Source organism: Lacerta agilis, chromosome 7, assembly GCF_009819535.1.
Source record: "Lacerta agilis isolate rLacAgi1 chromosome 7, rLacAgi1.pri, whole genome shotgun sequence".
NCBI classification, from domain to species: domain Eukaryota; kingdom Metazoa; phylum Chordata; class Lepidosauria; order Squamata; family Lacertidae; genus Lacerta; species Lacerta agilis.
The window spans coordinates 8394198-8411227 of NC_046318.1; positions in this window are offsets into that span (position 1 = coordinate 8394198).

The window sequence follows — 17030 nt, forward strand, 5'->3', positions numbered from 1 at the left end:
CATATTCACCCACTGTCATCCTCATCAAAATACAATCCTTTTTTATAATAATATTTATTAAGTTTTTTCACATAACAAAGAAATAAACAACAAACAATAACAACAAACATTAACAAAAAAAACATAACAAAAAATTACAACTTATTGCTTCTAACAAAAATAATTCAATTTTCCTCACATCTTAGTAGGACTTCCTCCTATCACCTCCTACTGCGTCCCTTGTGAATACCTTTTTCGTAACTTCCTAATCTTACTAATTCTAATCTATTTTCTTACAACTACTCAAACATTAATATCTCTCATCTTTTAACTCATATTTCCTCACCTAATTAATTATTTCTATTTCTTATCTTATCAAAAATTATCAACTTATATCAAAAACTTCTGATTTCGCCTCTACAGCCTATCTTATTCTCAAAATATATCTAATTTTCAATCTTACAATACTCTTTTAAATACAGTTTAAATTTTCCCCACTCTTTGTCCACCGCGTCGTCTCTCTGGTCACGGATTTTCCCGGTCATTTCTGCGAGCTCCATGTAGTCCATCATTTTCAACTGCCATTCATCAATTGTTGGTAATTCTCCTGACTTCCAGTACTTTGCTATCAGAATTCGGGCTGCTGTTGTGGCATACAAAAACCAATTCCTCTCACTTTTTGCAATATCTGGACCTAGGATGCCCAGTAGAAAGGCCTCTGGTATCTTCTTAAATGTGTTTTTCAACACTTTTTTAGTTTCATTTTTTAATTTCATTTTTTTAAATTTCATTAAAATACAAAATACAATCCCATATTTAATCTGGATTCGCCATTTCCACAGAAAACCCTGTAACCTCCCCACCCATAAAGCTGGAAAAACAATGGTTGTTTTAGTTAACAGGTAGGTAGCCGTGTTGGTCTGCCATAGTCAAAACAAAATAATAAATAAATAAATTCCTTCCAGTAGCACCTTAGAGACCAACTAAGTTTGTTCTTGGTGTGAGCTTTCGTGTGCATGCACACTTCTTCAGATACTTTTGTTTAGATGAGGATGTTGCGAAAAAAACCTGTGTGCATGATCAGCTCTGAGTCCACAATCGGCTGTTGTGTAGGAAGAGCCCTAACTGAAGCAGAAAACAGTAGCAGCCAGTGGAGAAAATTGCAGCAAATAGGGAAATTAATGCCTCCAATAGGAATGAAAAGGGTGAAGAACCACACAGAAGTCGACTGCCATAAAACTTAGGGAACAAGCTGTGCTACCATAATGACTAAGGCCTTAAATGACAATTTTAGGTTGTATTTTAGTGATTAAGATTTAACATATATTTTTAACTGTTTCTATATCTGTATTAGGACGTGGGTGGAGCTGTGGGTTAAACCACAGAGCTTAGGGCTTGTCGATCAGAAGGTCGGCGGCTCGAATCCCCACGACGGGGTGAGCTCCCGTTGCTCGGTCCCTGCTCCTGCCAACCTAGCAGTTCGAAAGCACTTCAAAGTGCAAGTAGATAAATAGGTACCACTCTGGCAGGAAGGTAGACGGCGTTTCCGTGTGCTGCTCTGATTCACCAGAAGCAGCTTAGTCATGCTGGCCACATGACCCAGAAGCTGTACGCCGGCTCCCTCAGCCATTAAAATGAGATAAGCGCTGCAACCCAGAGTCGTCTGCAACTGGACCTAATGGTCAGGGGTCCCTTTACTTTTACCTTTATATCTGCATTGTCCCTGCTATACCCAATTGCAAATTCAAATGTATCCCTATCATGTTTTATGACTTCCCTGATATTGTATGTGAGCTGGAACTGGTCTGTGACCAAAATAATAAATTCACACAGAAGTCCAATCCAGCAGAACTTAATCACTTGTGGATTGTGCCATGTTAGGCCCCTCTTACAGGGACATCCTGAAGAATTAAAAAAAAAAGTAATTAGGATGGTGCTTGAATATGTTCTAGCTCCTATTTCCACTTCAAAAAAATGTATTTTTCAGTGGGGTGAACACATTTCTGGGAAAACAAGCACCCTTCGCAAGCACAGGAAACCATTTTCACAATGGAGAATCCCCACGTGGAATGGGCAGGCACACAGATAGCAGAACTGTGACAAGACACTGCCAATTATGTCCGTCTTTCTCACATAGCCAACACCTTCTTTGTGTGTGTATGTATGAATTCCACATTAAAGACCCAGTTGATCCGTCCTGCCCATGTGTATATTGGAGTTGCATCCTGGTAAATCAGCTCTCCCATTGCCAGGTGTGTGTATGCGCGCATGCGGGAACAGACAATGTTAACCTCGAAATAATATTTATCTGGAAATATTTATACTCCACCAGAATAGACGTTTTCAACTTCAGAATAGAAACTGGAGAATATTTGACACCTTCCTTTAATCCTTTAAAGTAATATAGCATTTTGCTAAAATTATATGAGCTTTAAATGGAGTGTCTCTCTGCCCACCACCTGTTCCCTGTGCTTTTTCCCTGTGATTTGTCCAACACTTTCCTTTCCTTTATTCTTTCCCCATGTTAAATACTTTCAAAAATGAGGAGGGAGGGGAGTGACTCAAGGTTCACTTGAACATCAAATACCATACATTAGTGCTTTCAGGAATTTTAAAATTATATTAATGCTTTCCAACTCATTTCCTATTTCCATGCCAAAAAACACTCTTGGGTGGATTGTAAAGTATTTGTGATACCAGATATTTGCTCCCCCAAGTGTGTGTGTGTGTGTGTGTGTGTGTGTGTGTATCCTAGAGTATGGATACTTTTATACATATTGTAATTTGTGTTGTGTTTACTGGCTGTAAATACCTGCCACTTCAATAAGATATGGATAATTTTTGAACCTATGTTTTTAATATTCAAAGTGTTCAAAATTATACTTTTAACAGACTTTAGAACATATGACACACAATGGGACGTTCTTGTAACTTTGTGGTATAAACATGCTGCTGTGTTTCTGATACAAACACAGAGATGTATCACTGAGAAAGATGGGTGATTTCATTGGCATCGTTATCTGTGCATGACTAATACAAAAGAGCCAGCTTTTGTTTGCATGCCTGTTTCTTTGAGTTTCCCCTCCCGCCCCCATCAGCAATATCCCATTGACTTCAAAAGAGCTTATTCTCAGATAAATGGTGTAGGATTGAGGCCTTAATGTGTTTCACATTGTTAGGCTATAAGCAAGTAGCCAAAGAAATGCTATAAAGTTGCTACTCTGCCTAGCCTTCTACCCCCACTAATCCTGGGTGCCAGTGTGGTGTAGTGGTTAAGACCGGTAGACTCGTATTCTGGTGAACTGGGTTCGTGTCTCCACTCCTCCACATGCAGCTGCTGGGTGACCTTGGGCTTGTCACACTTCTCTGAAGTCTCTCAGCCCCACTCACCTCACAGAGTGTTTGTTGTGGGGGAGGAAGGGAAAGGAGAATGTTAGCCGCTTTGAGACTCCTGAAGGGGAGTGATAAAGCGGGATATCAAATCCAAACTCTTCTTCTTCTTCTCCGAAGCTAGGATATGGAGGGCCATCTGCAATCTTGAGAAGATGCTCAGTAATTTCATACTGAATGGAAACCACAATATGTCAATCTATATTGGATTAAAACCTAAATTATACCCCTGGCTGATGCACTGGGGGCAGGCATGTCTACCATCACCCACTCTAGCTAGAAACAAAATAGGAAACAAAATAGGAAATTCTTTCCAGTAGCACCTTAGAGACCAACTGAGTTTGTTCTTGGTATGAGCTTTCGTGTGCATGCACACTTTCCTATTTTGTTTCCTATTTTGTTTCGACTATGGCAGACCAACACGGCTACCCACCTGTAACCCACTCTAGCTAGATTGCTGCTGTAAATGAGCCAAAAAAAATTGGGTCCTCCCTTAAAGTATTGCGGTGAGACCTGGCAACCAAACCCTGTGTTGTGGGTGGGTGTGATTGACAGCCACAACACCCAATCAGTAGGTCCCTCTTTTGGTGTGTGCATCGGAACACCCACCCACCTCTCCCTACTTTTAGGGCTTGTGCGCGTGAACTTGCTATGCCGTCGTGTGTCGTCTGCCATTGGGACAGGGGCACGGCAGGAATTTTCCCCACTTGGCTGATTGGCTGTTCCCATTTGGGTTTTCCTGCGGCGTAGCAAACCATCACAACTTGTAAGGTTGCAGATAGGCTCTGGTTCAGGTGATAGGGATGGGAGAACGCTCTCGCCATCCCTATGTGAAGGGTGTTCTATTAAAGGAATCCAGGGACTCAATGGTTTGGTCAACCCCTGAGAGGGGGTTGTGCCCATGCCTGAGTCTGGGGGGACATTTGGGTGGCAGATAGAGCATGTCCCCGGCTTTCCGCTTTTCCAGGTGTTCACCCTTGGCTGACCTATGCTGGTGCCCTGGGTCAGCGCTACCTGTGGAGCAGGGAGCTAGTCGAACCAGAGCCTATGCAACCACTCACTTGCTGTAATCAATAAAGTTGTGGCCTAAATTATGCCAAAAACCAAACCAAAATATGAGTCTTGTCTGAATTTATTTGGGGTGAGGTTAAAAGGTCTGAACATGCAAATGGCCTTTAAGAATTTTGCAGATGGCTAAAAGATTCCGCCCAAGGCCTGCAACCGCCAAAATTGTGACGAATTGCTACGGGAAAGGCGAAACCTGCCAATGCAGGGAAAGTCCTTTCCGGCCCTTCAACAGCGACCTTGACATAGCAGCGACTGCGTGCCTGTGTGGCTGTGGAAAAAAAGGTGGTTAAACCTGGAAAGTAAACGTCAATTGAGGGAGTGGAGGGTGGGGAAGTTCTGACTCCGACAGCTGCTTCCCAGGTATGACTCAACTTCTATTGTGTGCACTGTATAATCCTTCTACGTGGCCAATCCCCCCAGCAACACCTCCCCAGCCGGGATTGAGCGGCTGCTGCAGTAGGTGGAGTCCACAGGTATCCAACCTGGGAAGGTGGTGCCAGTCCCAACTGCCAGGGGCTGCACCGTGATCCGAGGGGGCTACTCGCGACAATGCAAAATGCGCACCCCTTTTAATGTGGGGAACGTCCATTCCCTCCAAAATGCCTCGGGAGTTATTGCGTGGTGGGGAAATGGTGGCAGCCACCTTTAGGGCTTGGGCTTTGCTGAAAACAAAAGATACCAACTGCCAGGATCTAAACAAAATAAAATAAAATTTAAAAAATCCTTCCAGTAGCACCTTAGAGACCAACTAAGTTTGTTCTTGGTATGAGCTTTCGTGTGCATGCACACTTCTTCAGATAGCTCATACCAAGAACAAACAATGGTAGTTGGTCTCCAAGGTGCTACTGGAAGGAATTTATTTTTTATTTTTTATTTTGTTTTGACTATGGCAGACCAACACGGCTACCTACCTGTGCCAGGATCTAGTATGACAGCTGTTATTTTACCTGGGACAGACATTGGTGGTAGGTTCTGTGGGGTGCTGTCGCCCGAGCAGCTGTTTGAGGAAGCTACACACCAGTGCCTGGCTGAAATATACTCGGAGTCAAGTGTGAATTTCATGCTCTTTATTCAGCTCATAGTAGTGAGGAATGCAGTTCTCCCAAAACGTCTGCTTTATATACACTATTTACACAATGGGCCCCACGTGATTGGCTAATTCCGGGATACTCCTGTATGCCAATCGGAGTGCGGATTCACTTCCACCTGGAGCTGGATTGGGTGGCTCCTGCGGACCAATCAGACTGCTGCAATCTCAATCCTATTGTTCTGGGACCAATCAGACTGCTGCAATCTCAATCCTATTGTCCTAGGACCAATCAGACTGCTGCATTTTGGATCCTATTCAACTCAGTACATAACACTGGCCTTACTGTGTGAAGTTAGTGTATTACATGCAACCTCTTACACCAACGAAAAATAGAGCCGGCTTAGTTTTAAGACCAAATTCCACTTATCACTTAAGGTATAAAACAAATACATATGTGCTCCTAAACGCACTGTTTCTGTTGCGGTGCATTAAACATCCGTCTCTCTCGGCGAGCCGAGTCCCTTACATAGCGAGCCGTTTTACAATCCACATTCTTTTGGGTGCTTTTGATTAAAATTTAATAAAAAGGTTTCAGTGAGGTGAAGACTTGTCAGGAGCAGGTGAGGAAAGATCAACATTTACTCAGTCCAAGTCTAATCCAGTCACTTCCCACCCAGCCTCCCTTCTCATATTCCTCATTCATACCAAAGGCCTGTGCCATGAAGGCCTTTTTTTAAAAAGAAAAAAGGAAACTGAACTGTATGACACAGTCTCTCACTAAAGTCAGAGATGAGAACAGGTTCTGGAGTGTGAGGAAGGGCAATGGCTCCCATTTAAAAGACCCGGAGGGATTGAAAACTCGCTATGCCACTCACAACTCACCTATAAAAGCCTGGGGTTTTTCTTTGAAACTGAAAATATAATATAACAGTCCATTCGGGTTATGGTGCATATTTTTTAAATGTTCTCTCTCTCTCTCTCTCTCTCTCTCTCACACACACACACACACACACACACAAAGGCCAGTGCTGTAAAAATACAAGAAGGCAGGGTTCAACGATGATCAATTTTGAGCCAAAGCAAATCAAGAAATTCAGTACCAAACAAAGTCCCAGAGAGACTGTGCAGTTGAAGGCTAAGCAGATTGTTTTGGCCAGACAAATTTCTGCACTTATTTATTTTTTGTCTCAGGGTGCTCTTTACTTCGTAGGAAGGAAGGCTGATGAAATTATCACATTAACATTTTACAGGAATTCAAGGAGAGGGGGATGAAACAGAAAGCACGAGCAGCTGAGAGGAAACTGTTTTCAAGAAGGGCAACTGTTTCCTCAGCAGAATTAACAGGGGCTCGGGGCCAGCCCAAGGCATGTTGCCGGACTGGCAACTGAATCTTATTTCAGTACTGGCAATGGGAAAGTGCTCTAAACTCCAGCTGAGGGCAACAGGCTAGATACTGGGGTGTAGGGCAGCTTGTGTGGCACATACACAGCACTGATTTCCAACAGGTGGGTTGCCTCACTCAGCCTTAAAACTTGCCACTGAGTTTTCAACTTTAATATTTATTTTATTTCTTAAATATGTTGGTCGCTGTTTCTTGCCCAGGGCAACCCAAAGTGACTTACAGCCAGCCAACCAACCAACCCCTCCAACCCCTAGATCTATCCAAATCAAAGGAGGGTAGGGAAAAATACATTTAAAAAATCACACCCCTTCTAAAAGGCCACAGAAAGTTAAATACCTGGTTATAAAGTTTTTGCCTGGTGCTTAAACTTACTGAAAAGTGGTGTGAAGTTGGAGGGGGGGAGGAAATCTAGCAAATAAATTTTTTTTTTAGTATAGAGAACTTAACACAATACTGTATACCATTAATACAGTATATTTAGCTGTTCTCAGGATGGCCATCTGCTATCTGTGGGACAGTTCTTGATTTGAAAGTTACAGGTATGTAGCCGTGTTGGTCTGCCATAGTCAAAACAAAATAATAATAATAATAATAATTCCTTCCAGTAGCACCTTAGAGACCAACTAAGTTTGTTCTTGGTATGAGCTTTCATGTGCATGCAGACTTCTTCAGTTGGTCTCTAAGGTGCTACTGGAAGGATTTTTTTATTTTTTATTTTTTTATTTTGTTTTGACTATGGCAGACCAACAGAGCTACCTACCTGTAACTGGAACTATGGAAGGCATCACACTGAGCCGCATGAAATGGAAGTCCATCAACCTCGCCAAGAAAGGTATCTGAAGAAGTGTGCATGCACACGAAAGCTCATACCAAGAACAAACTTAGTTGGTCTCTAAGGTGCTACTGGAAGGATTTATTTATTAATTTTTCATTTTGTCTTGATTTGAAAGTGTTTTCTGTTTGAAGGGGTGTCCAGTCCGTGTCTGGTTTAAAGATCAAGAACTTCAAGAAAGCAAAGCAGTGGCCTCAGCGTCGCCCATCAAGAGTTAGCACCTGGACAGCAGGCTGAGCACGGAGGGTGCGGTGGGGGCGGGCTGCTCCGGGTGTCTCCGCTGAGGGGGTGACATTTGGCACACCGCCCGCCCACGACTCCCAAGCCTACCCCAAGCAGTTGGGGGAAGGAGAGGAGCTGTGCTGCATTGCCAGAAGCATTCCCCCTTCATTTTGATAGATGGGGGAGGCTTGGGAGTCACGGGCAGGCGACACATCGAATGTCCGCTATTGGTGGCTCGTTCCGCCCCCGATTGCAGGGCACACGCACAGCTCCATGCACACGAGCGGCTATCCCGCGCCTGGGAGGGCACCCTCCAAGCCCCGCCCCCCTCGGGAGCTCACCCGCCCTGGGCAGCCCAGGCATATGCTCCGCTGCTGTGAGCAGGGTCCCACCTCGTTAGCCTTCCCTGCTATGGTGTAACGTAATGCACTTACCTTTAAATAACACAAAGCGAAATAAAAAAAAAAAATTCATTCCAGTAGCACCTTAGAGAACAACTAAGTTTGTTCTTGGTATGAGCTTTCGTGTGCATGCACACTTCTTCAGACAAAAGCTCATGCCAAGAACAAACTCAGTTGGTCTCTAAGGTGCTACTGGGAGGATTTATTATTATTATTATTATTATTATTATTATTATTATTATTATTATTTTGTTTTGACTATGGCAGACCAGCATGGCTACCTACCTGTAACTTTAAATAACAGCAATTGTTTCCAAGTTTATAATCTGTACATATAAACTAGCAAATGCACATCGAATGCAAGTCTCCATCCCCTTCTCTCCTCTTCATTGATCATGTTAGGAGACACTTTAACTGTGGCTGCAGCTAAGTGGTAGAGCTGCATGCAGAAGGCCCCAGATTCAACCCCTGGCATCTCCAGGTAGGTCTGTGGGGGACTCCAGAGAGCCACTGTCAGTTGGCATAGAGAATGCTAAACTGGCAGCTCTAATATGCTTAATATTTCTGATTTGGAGTTCTGACTGCACCTCCTATTTGCATCTCAGGTGACTTTCAAACGTTTCTACAACGGTCAGGTTGAAAGTTTGAACGTCTGGCTTGAAAATACAAGAGGGGTTTGAGGAAGTAAGAAAGGGTGCCTAAAACTGGCAGGAAGTTTGGGGGAGGTATTTTAAAGATTTGAGGACTCACTCTGCAGGTGGGAACAGCTGAGGCTTCTATTTTCTTTTAAACCTTAAAGGACCCATGGGCAGTTAAGTCCAGTCAAAGGCGACTATGGGGTTGCGGCGCTCATCTCGCTTCAGGATGAGGGAGGCGGTGTTTGCCCGCAGACAGCTTTTCCGGATCATGTGGCCAGCATGACTAAACTGCTTCTGGCGCAACGGGACTCTGCGACAAGACCCACGGCACACGGAAACACAGTTAACCTTCCCGCTGCAGCTGTACCTATTTATCTACTTGCACTAATGTGCTTTTGAAGTGCTAAGTTGGCAGGAGCTGGGACAGAGCAACAGGAGCTCACTCTGTCATGCGGATTCGATATTATTGTCACCATTGGTAGAATCTCTGTTTTAAACCATATGCCCTCAAGCACCGTGTTTTACAATGGGTCCAGGTTACATACTCGGTCGCCAGTCTTCAGGTGCATAGTAAAACTGCATAGTAAAATTGAGCGATGTACATGTATATGTGAACCAGGGAATTATATTTGGAGGGGGGGGGGAGCATGTTGAAGAAAAGCACATCCAACCAACTTATTGAAACAGAGTGCCATGAGAGAAATCTCCAAGGTTAGTCCGTACTTACAGAGTCTCGTAACTTCCTTCAATTTGAGAAAGAATGGGGCGCTCTTTTTGAAGTCCAGCAGTTCCCGCTGCTTCGCAAACTTCGGCCGGCAATGGCTTCTTCAGCACCGCACCGGAGCTTTGATCACCCAATCCTCCTCTTTACAGAGGTGGATCGGGACCAAAGACGGAGCGTGTTGAAGAAAAGCACATCCAACCAACTTATTGAAACAGAGTGCCATGAGAGAAATCTCCAAGGGCCTTGGAGTGCTCATGGCCCTGGTTGGGGGTCTAATGAACTTGGAAGGCTTCCAAACCATAGCTGTCAACTTTTCCCTTTTTTTAAAGGGAAATTCCCTTATTCCGAATAGGATTCCTCGCAAGAAAAGGGAAAAGTTGACAGCTATGTTCCGAGCCCATAGAGAAATGAAATCTTGAGAACTGAGAAGTGCATTTTTTGAGGACCCGCTGCATTATCTGAGATCAGGGAAATAACATGAAATGTAAGCCGAGTATGATACGAGGCAGTTTAGGAATCAGATGTGAGCTTGACTTAAAAAAACAACTTGCCTTCTTTTCGGTTTCCTTTATGTGTGCTTGCATGAGAGAGGTAAGCTGACAAAGCAGAAGAATGGGTTTTCTTCAAAGATCACTGAAGGAGCTCTGGTGCCACACTTGACATGTGAAACAGCAGACTTTCCAAGAACTTCGATGATATATGAGATGAGAATTCTGAGAAAGGAAAGGTGTCGTCCCTGCCCCCCCCCTTAGTGGCAATGGAAAATCTTATCCATTCAATACTTGATCAATAAGGGAATTCTCTGTGAGAAACAGATATGCTGTTTCAACAAAGTTTAGATAAAGTATTAGTTGTTTGACAATGACAACATTATTTAAATTCTATCTAGAGCAATGTGGTCTCTTATTTTAAAAAAGAGGGCAATAAAGGATTGTTTGTTTGTTTGTTTGTTATGTTAACAGACATGTCTTCTGGACAGAACACCATTCCAAAAGGGGAACTGACAACATTGTATTTCATCCAGAGGCATTACTTCTACATCCTTTTCCATGTGTACCTCCAACCCATTTCTTCAACCTTCCTCTTGCCTTATTCTGTCTGGTCTTCTTGCCAGTTTGCAGTCTGTTTACCATTGCAGACCCTCCAAATGTCCCTATTTTCCAGGGACAGTCCCAGTTTTACAGAAGCTGTCACAGTTTCTTATTTAATCTCGCTTTCCCTTAGGTTGTCCCTATTTTCACTGGAGAAATGTAGAAGGATATAGAAGAGGATATCCCCATTTTCATCGGAGAAATGTTGGAGGGGACTTCTCTTAGATCCCACCGAAACATTAGGAAGAACTTCCTGACAGTAAGAGCTGTTCGACAGTGGAATTTGCTGCCAAGGAGTGTGGTGGAGTCTCCTTCTTTGGAGGTCTTTAAGCAGAGGCTTGACAGCCATCTGTCAGGAATGCTTTGATGGTGTTTCCTGCTTGGCAGGGGGTTGGACTGGATGGCCCTTGTGGTCTCTTCCAACTCTATGATTCTATGATTCTCTATTTTCATCAGAGAAATGTTGGAGGGGACTTCTCTTAGATTCCATCGAAACATTAGGAAGAACTTCCTGACAGTAAGAGCTGTTCGACAGTGGAATTTGCTACCAAGGAGTGTGGTGGAGTCTCCTTCTTTGGAGGTCTTTAAGCGGAGGCTTGACAGCCATCTGTCAGGAATGCTTTGATGGTGTTTCCTGCTTGGCAGGGGGTTGGACTGGATGGTCCTTGTGGCCTCTTCCAACTCTATGATTCTCTATTTTCATCAGAGAAATGTTGGAGGGTCCTTATTTTCATCAAAGAAATATTGGAGGGTATGCCATTGGCTTCTCCCTTATCCAGCTGCACTACCTATATGAGAATGCTGTACTCTGGTGCCTCCAGTGAGCCAGTGTGGTGTAGTGGTTAAGAGCGGTAGAGTCGTAATCTGGGGAACTGGGTTCGTGTCTCTGCTCCTCCACATGCAGCTGCTGGGTGACCTTGGGCTAGTCACACTTCTTTGAAGTCTCTCAGCCCCACTCACCTCACAGAGTGTTTGTTGTGGGGGAGGAAGGGAAAGGAGAATGTTAGCTGCTTTGAGACTCCTTCAGGTAGTGAAAAGTGGGATATCAAATCCAAACTCTTCTTCTCCTTACCTCCAGTCATCACCGGAAAATAAAATAGCAAGTGCTGTAACAGCGTATTTCATACTCAGTTCTACAGACCCTGGAAGGTAGGAGCAGAGGGGACCTGTCCCAGGACCGATGGGGTATGCCAAACTTTGTTAAGAAAAAGTTGCATGCTGCATATTGTGCACTAGACAGAGAGACAAGAGGGTGAACAAATACTGAGCTCTTAGAGCCAATCTATTACCCGGCAGCCGTTATAATTTGTCATATATGCTTCACATAGCATCAGCTGCAAGACGAAAAGCTTTCAGCTGAGTTTATCAGTCTACCTGGATGTGTCAGGTCAACTTCCATTTAACCCACTGTTCTGGTTCATGGACTTCTGGAAAAATATGGCAGAGCCGATCAAACTGAACAGGTGTTGTTGTTTTTTTTAAAACCTCCTTGCGGTGTAAAGCGGAAGTTCTGTTATATACAAAGATCTCCACCCTTCCCCAAACTATTGCGATCCAATTTATTCGCAACGAATAGCTCTGTTTTGAGCCTATACTTAAGAAAAGGTGTGCGTGTGTGTAGATTAAAGAAATTTGTGCCTCGTTTAAATTTAAAATAATATGCATTTCTTATTCTCAAACAAAGATCCAAACTATATACCACTGCAAATATTAAAGGCACATACAGATGTTGTTTTCTTAGCCACCCACTTGCACCCCAGCTAAGGGGCTATGTAATTGAGAAAAACATTAAGTTAGCACTTACTCTAAGTGCACCCATAGAAGATTACATTTCCAGATTGAGGTATGATGCATACTTCTATTCAGCATTTTTATGATGGTCTCTTATTTATGAAAACATATGGATGCAAACACAATAAGCATTTTCCAGTGCATATTGTTGACTTTGCTTATTCTCTTAGACAGAGAAATAGGGGATTTCTAAAAAAATAAAAAATAAACAAGAAAGCAATAACAGTATTTCTTGAAATGATAGCTTTTGAAATGACAGCCTAATGAATATGTGATATTGGAGAGATGGCACTTTATCCGTCTCCCATCTTTTTTTCAAGTGCACTTTCTGCTCTCCCTCCCCTTATCAGCATTAAGCATGGCACAATTGTGGCTGGCTTTTACAACTGCTCTAATGCTAATCATGGTAAGCACTAAGCATCATTTTTTTAGCCAGCATTTGCAAACCTGCTTCAAGTCCTGGCTTCATTTCCTTCCTGCTTAAGATGGGAATCAGTATTAGTGTCAGCCAGGAGCACTCTTCATGTTTTAGTCATATGTACAGGGTGTGTTGAATGGGGCATGGAGCCAGGTATTTAGCCTGCCCCCCTCCCAGTCATGCTGCTACTCCTGCCTCCACTGTTTCCATGGCCATGTTCTTCCACAGTGAAGAGCCTTCTGTTCGCATGGATGTGCCCCAAGCAACATGGAACTTTTGCTGATTGTGGGTTGTAACTTGTGTGTCCATGGAGGCGCAGGTCAATGCTATGTCCAGGGCAGCTGTTTACCAGCTACGTCTGGTACGCAGGCTGAGACCCTACCTGCCCGCGGACTGTCTCGCCAGAGTGGTGCATGCTCTAGTTATCTCCCGCTTGGAATACTGCAATGCGCTCTGTGTGGGGCTACCTTTGAAGGTGACCTGGAAACTACAACTAATCCAGAATGCAGCAGCTAGACTGGAGACTGGGAGCGGCCACCAGGACCACATAACACCAGTCTTGAAAGACCTACATTGGTTCCCAGTATGTTTCCGGGCACAATTCAAAGTGTTGGTGCTGACCTTTAGAGCCCTAAACGGCCTCGGCCCAGTATACCTGAAGAAGTGTCTCCACCCCCATCGTTCAGCCCGGACACTGAGGTCCAGCGCCGAGGGCCTTCTGGCAGTTCCCTCACTGCGAGAAGCAAAGCTACAGGGAACCAGGCAGAGGGTCTTCTTGGTAGTGGCACCTGCCCTGTGGAACGCCCTCCCAATCAGATGTCAAGGAATTAAATAACTACCCGACTTTTAGGAGACACCTGAAGGCAGCCCTGTTTAGGGAAGCTTCTAATGTTTAATAGACTATTGTATTTTAATATTCTGTTGGAAGCCGCCCACAGTGGCTGGGGAAATCGTTCTGCAAATACTATCTTATTGTGATTCTTACAACCACCTTATGGACAAGTATTATCTTCACGTTGGTGACGCTTATATGACACACTATGAGTAAGTGGGTTGTTTAAGGCTACCTCAGTGAGACTGGGGACCTGGTTTGTAGCTTAAGCCAGTATGCTACAAAATTATCTTCTTCTTTCAGCAGGTTTGCAGAAGTTGGATCAGTTCTGTGAGTTGAAATATACTGGTGATCACAGCAAACCTAAATTACTGAATCCTTTGAATGTTATTTCTTCTTCCTGCATGCAATCTCCTGAATAGTAATGCCAGGACAAGTAAAGGCTCACCAATCCTTTATCCACAAACTTTTATGAGAATTATCCTGAGAATCCAAAACTCAGGTGTCATATGCCAGTCACCTTTATTTATTATGTATGTGATCTCCTTTCCCCTAAATGAAAGACTGAGCCACTGGCAGCTTTAAGGCCAATAGATCATGCCTCTACAGGTTTACAAACAGAGAGCCCTATATATCAAAAAATGGAAAGTAGAGAGGATAGAATTCTGAGTTTCCAAAGGAAGACGTGGCCCAAAATCTCCTGAGGTTATTCGCTTTAAATACTGCAAATGTGAAAGAGTGATGCAAGAATGATAGATAATGGACATCAAATTTCCTGTAAATCATTTTAATGGAAATTTGAACACACATAAATGCCACTTTTATACCTTCTGATAACGTTACCCTCTCTAAAACGGTGCGTCTCTAGATACACAGGTGACTAGAATGCCTTTTAACAAAGCTGGGATCCTTTACACACTTACTGGAGAGGTAAGCCTTACTGAATTCCCTGCAGGACAAAATCCTAAGGAAATCTTTTTAGGATTGTAGTATGACTGCATTCGCAAATTCGTTTACAGAAGGTAATTTTTGGGAATAGGTAAAGGTAAAGGGACCCCTGACCATCAGGTCCAGTCGTGTCCGACTCTGGGGTTGCGGCGCTCATCTCGCTCTATAGGCCGAGGGAGCCGGCGTTTGTCCTCAGACAGCTTCCGGGTCATGTGGCCAGCATGACAAAGCCGCTTCTGGCGAACCAGAGCAGCGCACGGAAACGCCGTTTACCTTCCCGCCGGAGCGGTCCCTATTTATCTACTTGCACTTTGACGTGCTTTCGAACTGCTAGGTGGGCAGGAGCTGGGACCGAGCAACGGGAGCTCACCCCGTTGCAGGGATTCGAACTGCCGACCTTCTGATCAGCAAGCCCTAGACTCTGTGGTTTAACCCACAGCGCCACCTGGGTCCCTAATTTTTGGGAATAAGACGGTCTAATAAAGGACTGAATTAATATGAACATATTTGTGTGTAGTAACTACATTCAACTGATGTGTCGTTTGGTCTGATCACCCAGCACAACAGTCCCTATAGTCTCATGGTCTTCCATTCACACCCGTGCCTCATTTATGAATCAGCATAATGCATTCTGGTAATGTTACTTATCGTGATTCTTGCTACCTTTCTATAAACAACCTGTTTTCCAATGCAAATTGGGCTGTTAATAAGAAATTCGTTGCACGGATAATTGAAGGATATTTAATTTGTTTTATATATCAGAATCACCTGATGATCTCAAGAGGTCCTTTCACTTGGGGAACTGCTGAACGTATAAATAACTTCAGGCTTCCACAGTGGAAATGATTTAAACTGGTGCATGATCTACTGTGTCTATATATTCTTCTGAAACAGAATATTAAGTTAAATGAAGTAGCATGGAAGTATTGAAGTGTGGTAGAAGATGTATTGTTGCATGTGACTTATTGGCTTTATTAGATTTATGCACAGCTTAAGGAAACAAACCAAACCTCACTTCCAATATGATAAATAGGAGAATGTTTAAAAGTAACCTGGAGCCAGGCAAGTCTGCCTCAGCTCCGTAAATGTACTGAGCCGAATGTCATGAAAGCCTGAAGCAATTAGCTTAAGGACCTATCCCTGTTGGTTCTTGGAGGTTCTCCGCCGATGGTATGCGCTGCTTTATCCAAGATGTCCCTTCTGCTGAAGATTAATAAGCTTCTAAGGAGATGAGAAACAGTGAGATATAGCAGCTAGCATGTGAGGTTTGAATGCTGAAAATCCAGGTTCTTCAAATCAAGGCTGAGTGTGGATGCCAACAAACTGCATTGGACGGGTGAAGCATGGAAGGAATATGTGTGTGGCGATCACACAGGGCTCCTGGTCGTTTCACGGATTATTATTTTTAAAAAAGAAATTTATTGGTATTTCAACAAATAGCAAACAAAGAAAAATACATGCATACTACAAAAAATACATGCAAACTACAAAATACAAAAAACAAAAAAAACCCACATTACCTGACAACACACCTACAACAAGAACACACCAATTTAATTATTTTAATCTTATTTCCAATCTTACTTGGGGGACTTCCTCACGTCCTCTCTTCTGCGTTCAGTTCAATTTTAATGTAGTAACTTTGTAACTACTTTAACTCTTATTTTACAATTATTCTTAATCCTAATCTAACATCTTATCTCTATCAACTTATTCATAACAATAATACAAAGCATAAAAAGAAATCACAATCTTAACTTCTTATATACTATTTTAACCTAACATTGTAATGCTATCGCCTATTATGTCCACCGATTTCACTTTCAAATATCTAACTTTTCACGTTGTTTCAAATATTCTTTGAATTTCTTCCACTCTTCTTGCACCTTCTCCTCCCTCTGGTCTCAGAGTTTTGCGGCCAGTTCTGCGAGTTCCATGTATTCAATTAACTTCATCTGCCAGTCTTCTACTGTCGGAAGCTCTTCACTTTTCCAGTTTTTAGCAATTAAAATCCTAGCAGCTGCGTTTCATGGACTATTGACCCTGTGCCACCAGTATACCGCTGCCACCAACCAGGTCCTCCCTGGTAAACACTGAGTCTCAGTCAGGATTTAACGTTGAACAAAGAATATCAAGTTTATTCTCACTCAGCAACAAGCTTTTGTTATTAATTACACTGTTACACTTTATGCTCTCATTCTCATTCCTGTCTATAGCTCACTCTAACTCCTCTACCTCCCCACCACAAAGTTCCACACACCACC